The sequence below is a fragment of the Belonocnema kinseyi genome, chromosome 2 (assembly GCF_010883055.1).
Source record: "Belonocnema kinseyi isolate 2016_QV_RU_SX_M_011 chromosome 2, B_treatae_v1, whole genome shotgun sequence".
NCBI classification, from domain to species: Eukaryota; Metazoa; Arthropoda; class Insecta; order Hymenoptera; family Cynipidae; genus Belonocnema; species Belonocnema kinseyi.
Genome location: NC_046658.1, coordinates 174,752,583 through 174,766,365, shown reverse-complemented (window position 1 = coordinate 174,766,365; position 13,783 = coordinate 174,752,583). Strand labels below are relative to the sequence as shown.

Genomic DNA, 13,783 nt, shown 5'->3' with positions numbered 1-13,783 from the left:
CTCCCAATACTCCCTTATTAACTGAAGTTTTGGTGGGACTGACGTTATAACTACAATCTTCACCATATGACGATTTAATACTTAACTTTGACATGATTTCGACTCAGAAAATAAACTTGTTGCATAAAGGTGATAGTTGGGAGTGTAATCTAAACAATGAACAATACAAACTACAAAATAGCCTCGGAAAGGACTGGAGCTTTTACTGACAAAAGGCATGCACACGGAAAATCTAAAGGTCATCTTTCAGGCGACGAATGGAGACTGGATGTTTGGAATGCTAGGGGAGTGAATCATCTCAAAGTAAAAGAATTGCGTTAAACCAGGAGACATGAACGGATGGGTGGGCTTCCAAACTCAGAATATAGAAAGAGTACTAGGTAATTTTGGGGATCAAAGAACAAACTATAACGGAGATAAATTAGTTAGTCTATGCTTAGAAAGGGGTCTGTTTATTACAAATACTCGGTTTAGGCATAAAATTATCCACATGTACATCTGGTCTAAAGGAAATAGCCGCAGTATAATTGACTTTGCTGTTGCGGATGAAAGACTAAGAGAGTTAGTCAAAAATACAATGGTCATGAGGGGTCCTGAATGCAATACTGATCATTACCTTTTGATCTCAAAAATTATCTTAGGTCGGGAATGGAGAAAAAAGAGAACCAAGAAAACAAAACTAACGCGAATCAAAATTGAGAACCTACAGAAACCGAATGTGCGAATAGATTTCTAAAATAAGATAATCGAAAGCATAGATAGGGCAACATGGGAAGACCGTATAAAAACAAAGATATAGAGGGCGCCTGGACAATGTTACGGGATATCCTTATTAGATGTACGATCGAAGTGTGTGGTACCGCAGTGGTAGGAAGAATGTCTGGTGATGCGTGGTGAAATGATGAAATTCAGGCTGCCCAAAAAGCAAAAAGAGAAGCGCACAAGAGAACTTTGAACATCGCAGCTTTCAGCAATAAGAAAAGAAATAGACGTAGAAATGATTATAGACACGAAAACAGGATACTCAAACTATTAGTTAAGAAACGTAAAGATACAATTGGAGCAGAAGAAGAGATGAAAATACAAAAGGACTTTGAAGGAAGCAAGAAAATGCTTTATAAAAAAATGAAAGGAAACAAAATTACAGAAGTTGTTAATATGAGAAATAGTCGGGGAGAAATGATATATTCTACAGACAGAATAATAGAGACTTTCAGAGACTATTTTAGGAGACAATTTGGAGATGAAGCTATAGGACACCACAACAGCGATGTTGAATACGATGCGATAGAAATCTCAATTGAGAAAGTCTGTGTCACTGAGGTTAGTTATATAATTAAGAACTTTAAAAACGGTGAGGCTGCCGGGGTAGACGGTATTAACGCTGCAATGTTTAAACACGGTGGCGAGTGCATACCACATAGACTGTGCGAATTGATGAATTTATGTTTTGAGATGGGAGACGTGCCTGATGATTCGAAAAAAGTGATAATCGTACCAATATACAAGAGAAAGGGAGATAAAAGCAATTGCAATAATTACAGAGGGATTAGCTTTTTAAGTACCGTAAGTAAAATGTCCTCAAAAATACTTATTCGTAGGGTAATGAAAATAACAGAAGCTAAGATTTGGAAAGTTCAAAGTGGGTTTATGCCAGGAAGGTCATGTAAGGATCAAATATTCAGCTTAAGGCAAATAACAGAAAAAAAGTTTGAGAGCAAGAAAAAAAGTTTTCTGTGCATTTGTTGACCTAGAAAAAGTTTTTGACAAGGTCGATAGAAGTAAACTTTTGGAAGTCCTAAAGAGTATGGAGTCAATGGATGGATCCTACAAGCTATAAAAACAATATATACAGGTAAAAAAGCGAGTGTAAGAGTCAATGGAAAATTGAGTGACTGTTTCGATATTATTCAAGGAGTTAGACAAGGATGCGTTATGTCTTCATGGTTATTTATATTATTTATGGACAAATGTTTAAGAATGGCTCTTTTCGACGAAGAGGGTGTGGATCTCGAAACAGTAAGGGTACGCGGGTTAGCGTTCGCAGATGATAAGGTTGTTATGGCAGCGTCAATTGAAGACTTACAAAGAATGTTGAATAAACTAGATGCAAGCATGAAGAGCATGGGCCCAAAAATAACCAAAACAAAAACAAAAACTATGATGTTCGAAGGAAAGAGTGAGAAAACACTATGCAATATTTTATTAAATGGTAAGAGAATTTGACAAGTTAAAAAGTTCGTATACCTTGGTAGCTTATTTACTAGGGACGGGAAGATAGATGAGGAATTAGATAGGCGTAAGATAAGAGTAAAATTAACGCAATTGACATGAGATTCATGCGCATAATATGCGGGAAAACTCTGATGCATAAAGTAAGTAACGAGATAATTCTAAAAGAAGGTGCTGCAGAGGAGACGCTAGTAGACACATGGGAAAGAAATCGGTTAAGATGGTTCGACCATGTTGAGAGAATGCCAACAGAACGACGAACGAGACAAGTGTATCAAGGTAAAGTAAATGGCAGTGTACCCAGAGGCAGACCACGGAAGGAATGCTTAGAATGTGTGAATGAGACCCTAATTAGAAGAGAAATAAGAAGTCACGGAAACATGAGAGCCTGCATGAAAAAATGCATGGACATGAAAGAAGCTAGAGAAGTGTGCCAGGACAGGAAAGGATGGCGGCAAATAGTTAATAAAAAGAGTGTCAGTAGAGTGAATGACGCCTGGAACAAAAGACCTTGGCCACTAATAGACGCAAGTAGGGAACCTTACATAATGACTTTGTGAGGATCTTCACTTGGTGTGATTGCTAGAGAGATTGATCAGCAACCTGGATCGGAGCACTGTTGCGGAACGAAAGTGTTATTTACCACGAGAATTCTGGATCAATGTGAAAACTCTCTATTCCTTTCACACACTACTCCTTTCCTTCACCAAGTAAGTCACGCCTACCCTGAAAGGGAAATGGCTTAATGGTATAATATCATAATATATTATTTGTAGGGACGTCTAGCTAAAGCTAAGGTGATGATGCTCTGAGTTTGTAACCACAAAGTCGGGGCTCGATTCCAGCTGCCGAAATATTTATTCAATTTTTTATTTTTTTTTATTTGTTTCTTATTGCAATTTTCAATTGAATTCATTTAAATCAAGCCGAAATATTAATTTAAAATCATTTCTTTCATAAGAAAAAAATAGTTTGAAAAAATCTCCTTATGAGTAAAAACATTAGTGTGAAATTTTAAATGCGGTTTTTAGTCTTAAGCAAATATAAAAAGTTAAAATAGGATAAGATAATAATAAATGAAAATTTTATTTATATGCAAGGACTACAGAATCAGATAGAGTATTCTGTAATTGCAATTTTAACCAGATTTTTTTTTTAATTCAAAAAGATTTTTGAAGATGTCAGATATATTAATTGTATATTCAAACAAGGAAATTAATTTTCGAATAAATAATTATATTTTCAGTCAAAAATATAGATTTTTAAGAAATGATTTATACCATCATTGATAACATTTTATTTTGAATCGAAAACTGTTGAGCTCATCCAAAAAAGGCGTATTTCCAATAAAATAAACAAGTCCTCATCCAAAAAAGATAAATGTTCAACCTGTTGTATTTTTAAACAGAAAAGAATAAAACATCAACAAAAGAGACGAAGTTTCGACAAAATTTATTAATTTTTTTATCTGAAACTATGAATTTTTAACAGAAAAAAAAAGAATTTTGAAACGAAATAGGTGAATTTTTGATCAAAGTAATAACTTTCTACCCGAAAAGATGAATTTTTAACAAAAGAGTTACATATTCAACAACATAAATGAATTTCCAACCAAAATTGTGATTCTCCATGACAAAAATTTATTTTTTAACAAACTGGTTCAAATTTTCAACAAGTAGCTGTGTTTTAAACTAAAAAGGATGAATTCTTAATGAAAAATTTATTAGTTGATGTTTTAACCCCAAAATATTTTATTTTAGATCCAAAAAAGTTGGATTCATAAAAAAAAAAAGATATTCTCAAGAAAATATTTGAATCCGCAACTAAAGAGATAAATTTCCAACGAAATAGTTATAGATTCAAACAAAGAGAATATTTTTCAACATAAATGGTGAATTTTCAAACAATCAAATTAGCTTTTTTAACAAAGTAGTACAACTATTTTTCAACTAGTTGCATTTTAAGTAAACAAAAATTATGAAAAAAAATGTAATAATTGATTGTATAAACTAAAAGAGAGTTTAAGACATGGCTTTTGATTTTATTTGACAATTAAGTGGTCAAAACATGAAGTCATTCGAATTTTCGCAAGAATTTTAAGGAGAATTTTAATTTTCTTAAAAATTTAAAAATTCTTAAAAATTGTTGACACTTTTTTATTAATCTGTAAACATTTATTATTATTTTTTTTTGACATTTTTGCATTATTTTTCAATCTTCTCAAATTTTCTGAACCATTTAAATATCTTTTTAAATTATTCGAATTTTCCGAAATTTTTTCTAAAACTCTGTAAAATGGGAAAAACTGAATTAATGTCTTTAAGAATTTTTATTGCAATTGTGGTAATTTTTAAAATTATTTTTCTTAATATATTGTTGACAGTAAAAAAATTTTTTGTAATTTCCTGAGGGATTTCGTAAAAGTCTTTTTATATCTTGGAACCGTTAAAATTCCTTAAAAGTTTCAAGATTTTATAAAGAATTTTTTTTAAATTCAATTTTCGTCGCAATCTGAAATCATTAAATTCAGATAATCTTAAACTCTAAATAATATTTTTATTTGTCTAACGTTTCAATGAGCAATTATACAACGTCAACTTTTTTATAATGAAATCGACCAAATTTAAAAACTCAAGTTTGAGATATTTTAATGTTGAGGGATTTTTAGTAAAAAAATTAAATTATTTAATTTAAAGCACCTAAATTTATAGGGAACTACTGAAAAATTCTGCAAAAATTTCGAAATGTGTAAAATTCCCAAGGCAAATTAAAGTAGCAACAATTTAAAAAAAAGCCTTTCTGCACAATTAACAAAAATATTAGTTGATTAATTTTTTTTCAAAAATTCTCATTTTTCATTTTAAACAATTATTTTGATCCGTGAAAAAAGTAAGAAACAATTTTTAATTGCTAAAATGAAGTCAGCTATTTTATTATTTGGAAAATTTTCAATTTGGGGTTGTTTTATTTCTCCAATGTTATTATTTTAAACATTTTATATTTTGAATATTATCTTTTCAGGGAAAAACTTTCCCAAGATACCTTAAGGAATATTTCTTAGAATTTGGAGAAAGTTTAAAAAAATATGATGGGGACGATTTTCCAATAATAATAGTGCTAAACATTTTCTAAAATTTATAGAACATACCCCAAATATTTTAGAAAAAATTCCCTAGAAATAGTTCGGACTATTTCCTACGAGTTGTGGGACTTTTCCTTAAATTTTTGGGTACAGAATACTAATAGTGGTGGGGAATCTTTTTAAACCACAACATGAATGAACAGATATGTTTTTTTACAAAAATACTCAACACTCGGTGAAATGACAAAAAAACCTCGAGAATTAAATTTCCTTGCATTGTGAAATTCCCATATAAGAAAATTTCCGAAAAATGTAATTCCTGAATTGAAAAATTCCTGAATTATAAAATTTCTGAATAATAAATTCTTACATACTAACATTCCTGTATAATAAGAATTCCCAAATCATTCATAATAATAACGAATTGAATTATTCTAAAATATAAAAATTTCAAAATAATAAAATTGCTGAATTGGAACAATTAATTTTTTTATAAATATTGTTTATTTATTAAAAATGAAGCCAACGAATATCTTCATAAAAAAATGATATTAAAAATCTAAAGTTTCTCAAATTATTTTTTATAAACATTTCTTTAAATTTTTATTAAAAATTTAAACAAACTTATAGCAATTTCACACATTAAAAATGATATCCTCGTGAAAAAAATTTGATTATTTTATTTTTAATTAATAAATAATATTTGAAAGAAGAATTAAATCATTTAAATTCAAGAATCTTATAAGACGCGAATTTTCCGGTTCGAATATTTTATAATTCGGCAAATTGTTGTCGGAAATTTTATTATTCATGAATTTTTTAATCTGGGAAATTGAATCGATTAAAAATTTTCTAATTTAGCAATTTCATTATTTAGAAATTTGATTATTTGGCATTTAATGAATTGGGAATTTTTCTGTTCCGGGATTTTACAATGTCAGGATTTTGGTTTTTTATTCGTCTGCTTCACACCATGGCTTAAAATAAATAATGAAACAAATAATGATGATTTTAATGAAGGAAATCAAAAACTCCGGAATTTGTTTTTGAATAAATCATGACATAATTTCCTTCTCTTGGATAACATCTGATTTTTATATGCAAGCTTTCCAATTTTTAAAAATTCATCCTAAGTTTTGGAAAATTTCCCTAAATTGATCAGAAAATTATGCTTGAGTCGTCGTAATTTTATGAACACTTTATAAATTTCTATCAATTTTATGAAGCTATTTGCTCGAGTGATGCAGTCATCAGAATTTATGATGTTCGTGATAAAATATGTAGTAAGCGTCAGATCACTATTTTATAATTTTGCGTTACAAGTTACGAGGGATGCTATAACTTGTGTAAAAATTCACGAGAAGAGGAAAGTGTCTCATCAGAGTAATATTTTATTTATATTTTTTTTGACGTGAATTGTAGCAAATTTTACAGGATTTACACCTGAGAATTTTTATAAGTGAGTTCCACTGTTTCCTTCAGTTTCAAGAAACAATTGATTTTTTTCCCTTTTTTCATACATTCTAACAAATTTTTGCAGCTTACAACTTACAGGAGAGCGTTAAAAAATAAATCCAATTAAAATTTAATCACGTTTTTTCAATTCTACCACAATATGTAGCGTAATTTGAAAAAAGTGTTTTAGTTTGGAAAAGTTCAAAATAAAAAAATTTCCAACAAGAAGCATTTTAAATTAAAAAATTTTAATCCAGAGTAAAATCTAATTGATTTTACGGATGTTTTGAAATTAATCTCTGTGTGAATATACATTTTGGGTACTGTTTTCATATTTTACATTAGCACTTTGGTAAATATAAATTTATAAATCAGTAATTTTGTTTCATTATAAAGTTTATTTATGAATGATTTTGAACATTATTAATAAACGAGAACACTATAATTTTAATAAATTTGTTTATTTTAAGAAATAATGTTCTTCTTAACATTTTGCTATCAGACTAAAATTTTTTAAACTTTTTTGTACTTTTAAGGTCATGAGACAAAATCATGGACAAAAACGTAGAATACCGATAATGAGATTTCTGGAAGAATTTTAAATGATTTTCTTACTCTGAAAAATTAATTTGAAGATAATATTTGATACCATTTAGAAATACATTATAAGATATCTCAAACTGTCTGGGAAAGAATTGGAAGATTTTCATTATTTTTTTTTTAATTAAAAAAATTTAGGAATTATTCCAATGATTTCAAAGGATACGTGAAAGGTTTATAACTTTTAAAAATGTTGAAATAATTTTAATTTCGAGAAGATCTCAAGAAATTAAAAATAAAATGCAGATCTTTGAAAATTTAGAAAATGGAAGCATTCTAAGAATCTAAGAATTTGCAAGAAATCAAAGTAAGATCAATCAAAATAAAAGTCAGATCTCACTTCCAAAATCTAATTAAGAAATTCTGGATTTCAAAACGTTTTGAATAATTTCTTAATATGCTAAAGAAGAATGTAGAAAATTTGAAACCAACAATTTTCAACTTTGCAAGATTAAAAAGTGTAAGAAAAAATTGTAGTAAGTTTGAGAGAAATTCAAAAGTTTTTATAAATGTAGACTTACAAAACATGTTGTAATATCAAAATTTCTTCGAATTTGAAATAATTTTTCATTTTTATGAAAAAATTTAAGATTTCCAATATTGTTAATAGAAACAGATTAAGGAATTTTAATTTTTTTGTTCTAATTAAAAAAAAAAATTATAATCAGATTTAGAGATATTTAGAAGATTTCCAAGTTTATTCATAATTTATAACTAATTTGGAAAAAATGCTTATCATTAATAAAAATGCTTACTAAATGTTTAAACATAAAAAAGAGGAAAAAATATATTAAAATTTATGAATGTTTGACAACAATTCTAAACATGTAGTTTTTTGAATATTTCAAAAAAAATGTAGAACATTGTCAAGAGTTTTGAACTTTTTAAAGAGGATACCAGTTTTTTTAGATTCCTGAGAAAGACTCAAATGATTTTTTATTTTATCAAATGAATTCCAAGAGAAAACTAAAAAAGATTTTTAAAAATTTCAAATGATTTCCTAAAATTAAAAAAAAATGCAAAATATTTTAAAACAGAATTATTAAAACGATAACAAAATAATTGAACATTTTTGAATGGAATATTGAATAAGATTTCAACACAGTCTAAAAGATTTCTTAAATTGTCAAAAAAGAATTAGAACGATTTCAAATCAATTTTTCTACATTGCCTGATTTTTTGAAAATCAAAGGAAAATTTTGAATAATTTAAAAAGATATTTAGAAGGCTTAGAAGTTTGTGCAGAACTGTTTTCAGATATATAAATTTCTAAAATAATTTGAATCTTATAGAGAAGGTGAAGACAGTTTAAAAAGATTAAAAAAGAATGCAATACTTTGCAGCATTTAAAAAAATTCAAAAAAAAAATATATCTTTGAATATTTTATTTAGGAAATGGAATATTAAGAGAAAATGAAAAAATATTGCCAAAGATTTCAAATGATTTTGCAAAATTTGAGTAAAAATCCGTGTAAATTTTAAAAGTTACTGAAAAGATTGATTTTTTTACAAAAAAATGTAAATTATTGCCGAAATAATTAAAAATACAAAAAAATAATTTGAAATTAAAAAAAAGAAGTTTAAAACCAAAAGACAAACCTTCAAGAAATAAATATTTTTTATTTGAGAAAGAAACAAAAGTGTATGTAAATTGTTGAATCTTCAAGGCAAAAGACCAATTTTCTTGATAAAAATAAAATTTTCAAACAAAAAATATGACTTCAGAAAAAAATTAATTTTTTACGAAATTGATACATTTTTACCCCAAAAAATTGAATTTCAATCTAATAAAATTATATTTTCACCAAGAATGGAGAATTTTCAACTAAAAAAGATCAATCTTAAAAAATTGGAAAATAAAAATTTCAGTTAGAAAATTAATTTAAAGAAAAGACTTTTCCATAAAACACTTAAATTTTCAACAAAATACATACGCCTTTATTTAAAAAAATTAATTTTCAACAATTTAGATTAACTCTGACTTAAGTGTTTGATTTTTTTAAATAAACAAATACGAATTTTCATTATAATAGTTACACATTCAACTACAGAGATGCATTTTTAAATAAAAATATGAATCTTTAAAATAAATTATCTCTTAAAAAACTGAATTAAACAAATTTTTCAAAAAAAAAACTTGAATAATGATGCGAAGAAAATTGATTATAAAATAAAAAGTGGAATTTAAAAAAAATGGAATTTCTACTAAGCCAGACAAATTTCTAAATCAAAAAGACAAATTATAAAAAAATAGTTTTTTAAAAAAGATTGCAGTTGACTTTTCCCGAGCAAAATATGAATTTTTAAAGAAGAAATAAGTTTCTACGAAAAAATTCAATTGCCAATCGAAAAAGACGAATCTTTAACCGAAAGGATGACTTTTTAACAAAATTACGAATTCTCTACCCAGTAGTTGCATTTTCATCAAAAAGTAAAATAAAATTTCTCTTTAAACAGATGAGTTTCTATTTTTTTAAAATATTAAGAAAATAGTTTTATTTGCATCCAAAGAAGATTCCAGTTGAATATTTAAGATCAAAATAACAATTTTGTAACAAAAAATAAGTTTCTACGAAGAAAATTCAATTTTTAACTCAAAAATAGTTTCAGTTTTATCCAGAAAAGATAGAATTTGTGATAAAACTGATGTATTTGTAAGAAAAAACGACACTTTTTTCTATAATTGAACTTTCATACAAAAAAAATTTCAGTTCTTTTTTCAACAAAAAAATAATAAATTTAAACGAAAAGTAAAGTTTCTACAAAATACCGGAATTTTCAACAAAACATCATACATTTTAAGCAAAAAATATTGGTTTGGAACAAAAGTGTGGAATTTGAAAAACAACCAGTTTCATTCTCATTCAACAAAGATTTAATTTAATATTTAATATTTAATATTTTAGGCGATTTATCTGCAATAAAATATTAATTTTAAACAAAAGGTTAATGTTCTGCGAAAAGAGTTGCATTTTTAACCTAAAAAGACGAATTGAAAAAAAAACTTTTGAATTTGGGATAAAAAGGAATGTATTTTTATAAAAATTGTAAAATTTACAATCAAATAATAAAATTTATACCTAAAAAGATAACCTTCAGAAGAAAATTTTGTAGAATTTTTAAAAATTACGTATAGGGGTAAGGGGCCCCCACCCCCTAACAAATCTTAACAAAATGTCTCGACCCCCCCCCCTTGAGCTGTTACATAATTTAAGTACAGTCTTCTAACTGTACCGAAAATATGGTTTCAGGTGTCTGGGGATGCATGGTATTATGTTTGGTACAGACAATCAAATTCTTTGGTACAAGCGAAGAAAGTAACTGAACAAAAATGTGTATTCAAGACGAATGAATTGTTTCCTTACGCCATCAACTTTTTTAGTTACCACAACCAAATTTTTGTAAAAAGAATAAAAACTGTTTAAAAGCATTATTTTTTCAGTGTAACCTTATTTCCTTACACTATCAATTTTATTAGTAAATGCAAACGAAATTGTGTAAAACGAACAAAAACTGTTTAACAATATTATTTTGTCAATGTAACTTTATTTCCTTATACCACTAACTTTGTTAGTAACAAGAAACAAATTTGTGTAAAACGAACAAAAACTGTTTAACAATATTATTTTGTCAATGTAACTTTATTTCCTTATACCACTAACTTTGTTAGTAACAAGAAACAAATTTTTGTAAAACGAACAAAAACTATTTAACATCATTATTTGTCAACGTAACTTTACTTCCTTACACCATCAACTTTGATAGTAACCATAAGCAAATTTTTTTAAAGTAATAAAAACTGCTTAACAAAATTATTTTGTTAACGTAACGTTATTTCGTTACACTATTAATTTCATGAGTAAACAAAAATGAACTTTTGTAAAACGAACAAAAACTGTTTAACAACATTATTTTGTCAACGTAACTTTCCTTCCTCACACCATCAACTTTGATAGTAACCGCAACCAAATTTTTTTAAAACGAACAAAAACTGTTTTACAAAATTATTTTGTCAAAATAACTTTATTTCCTTACACCATCAACTATATTAGTAACCACAACCAAATTTGTGTAAAACGCACAAAAACTCTTTAACAACATTATTTTTTGAACGTAACCTTATGTTCTTTTGCAGCGCAGGATTTCAAATCATGTTAAAAAATGGAAGTTGCAAAGGAAAACTCATCAATCCCCTCTAATAGCAGATACCATAGCAGCATGTCTGATATCTTCTTTAGTCTGATCAACCAAATAATATAGTGCAAGCAACCAAATCTCGAGAAAAATGTTTGTTGAAGGCAATTAAATTATTTCGCTGAATCAATCACTTTTAAGTAATAAGAAACAAATTATTCTAGGACAAACAAAAACTACTGAACAAAATTATTTGGTTATTGTAACTTTATTTTTATTTCTCACTGCAAAGATCTGAATTCGTGGTGAAAAGTGGGAATGGGAAAGCAAAATTTAACAATCCTCTCTAATAGAAGAGACCATTATATCTTCTGCGTACCTGAGCCGGATGAAAATTAATGCAGCGCAGTTCGTCTGCATAATTAATTTACAGCTATAGGGCCACGATCCGCATTCGCCATCGACGTTATTTCAAACAGCTGATTACACTGCAGAATTGACCGCAAATTTCAATTATTTCCCGATAAACCTCTACATGCCTGGTTATTCCAGGCACACGCAGCATCTGTGATCATTAACACGATTACGAATTGCCCAGTGTCATTTTTTGATAACGGTTACGTAAACGAGATCATAATAATAACGCAACGAAATGAGAATTTCAATTTCATCGTAAATTGTGGTAACTTCCGGCAAAACAGCTCATGTCCAAAGCTTAGTGCCATTTTGCACACTTTACATTATGTTAATGATCGGTTTTGGTTTCATAAACTCTATTATCCATATGGTACGTTTTGCATCCCATCTGTACCCCAGTCAAAATGATTGATTTATTAAACGTCACTAAAAGTTGGAATTCATCCAATTTTGAATTTCAAGTTCCAGGTCAGTGCACATAATTTTCCCATACCCATTTATTATCCTATTAAAATAATGATGCTTGCCATACAGAAACCAGTGAAGACACAATGCAAATTTTCATTATTCAAAATATAATTCAAGAAATTTTACACTAAAGGTTTTTCGTCTTCAGGTTAAAAAATATATATTCTTGTCAAACATGAAATTTTGAATTTTTGAAGTTATTATTGTTCCTTTTTTTTGTTTAATTTATCTGCTATATCATCAGAAATTGTACCTTATCGACAGTAAATCAACCCTCCAAACCATGAAGGCAGAAAATCTACACAATATCGATCAAGTTAAGAATCTTCAATAACAGAAAATGCTTAACGTCTTAATAAGACTAGATGGAAAATAATATTGTCAAATTAAAATTATTTCTTAAAAAAAGATCCTACTCCATCTTCACTCCATTGAGAATAGAACCAGCTAAAAATTATCGTTATTTTCTTGAATTAAGAGTTCTTATTCTGATATCTCTAATAGCTTAATTGGAAAAGCACCTGACCGGAAATCAGAAGTTTTGTGGTTCGATTCCCAATAGAGTGAAGATGGAGTAGGATCTTCTTTTCAAGAAATAATTTTAAATTGTTCCTTTTCCAATTTCTCATCGACCCTGATAATAGTCGATTTACAGCTTCTTTTTCTTCTTCTTCTGTATATGTAGAGCCAACAATAAATGGACGGAAGAGCGGCTGTTATTTTGCACCTTATGAATTTTTTCAATTTTATACTAAATTTTATTAAAATCCCAGAAAAATTGATCTCCTCGATTGAGACGAAATTGGTAAATATTTTCGGTTGTCGCAAAGACCACGGCGTTTCCCATTAATTTAATATGGTAAAAAATGTGCCTTTTGTAAATCTTATATTTAAACGCAATGACTTTTTCAATATAAGTCCAGGTTTTAGTACATTGCTCAGAATGTATCAGAGAATAAAGGTTAATCATACACTTCCAGGGTAAATAAAAACAAGCATTTGTTGAGGCTCGAAAACCCGATAATTTACAAATTTGAATTTTTGATTATATTTTGGTTCATCACCCCTTTTTTATTTTTTTAAAATAAAGAATCATTCCTCGTTAATTTGAGAATACCCAGTATATTATTAAGTGATATTCAATTCCTTTAACAATTTTAATTTGTTACAAATTTTTCGTTTTAAGCTAAGTTGTGAAGTTAGGACGATAATTTTGAGGAAAGTATTAACTTTCTGCAACTTTCCTTTAAGGAAAAATAGAGCTGTATCAATGCTATAATCTTCTTTCTAATTTTTTTTAATAATTAGAATTTTCAGTTAACCTTAAATTTATAATTTACAATTGTTTACAAATGTGATTTAATCTGATCAGTCGAAGCATTTAGTAATTTGATA

The 13,783-nt window shown here is 27.7% G+C and overlaps 1 protein-coding gene across 1 annotated transcript in view; it reads right to left on the bottom strand.

Annotated features, from left to right (window-relative positions):
- Window positions 1-13,783, bottom strand: part of LOC117168250 (basement membrane-specific heparan sulfate proteoglycan core protein-like) — a 1,113,250-nt gene that overhangs the window by 2,213 nt on the left and 1,097,254 nt on the right. The gene's annotated exons all lie outside the window — the stretch shown is intronic.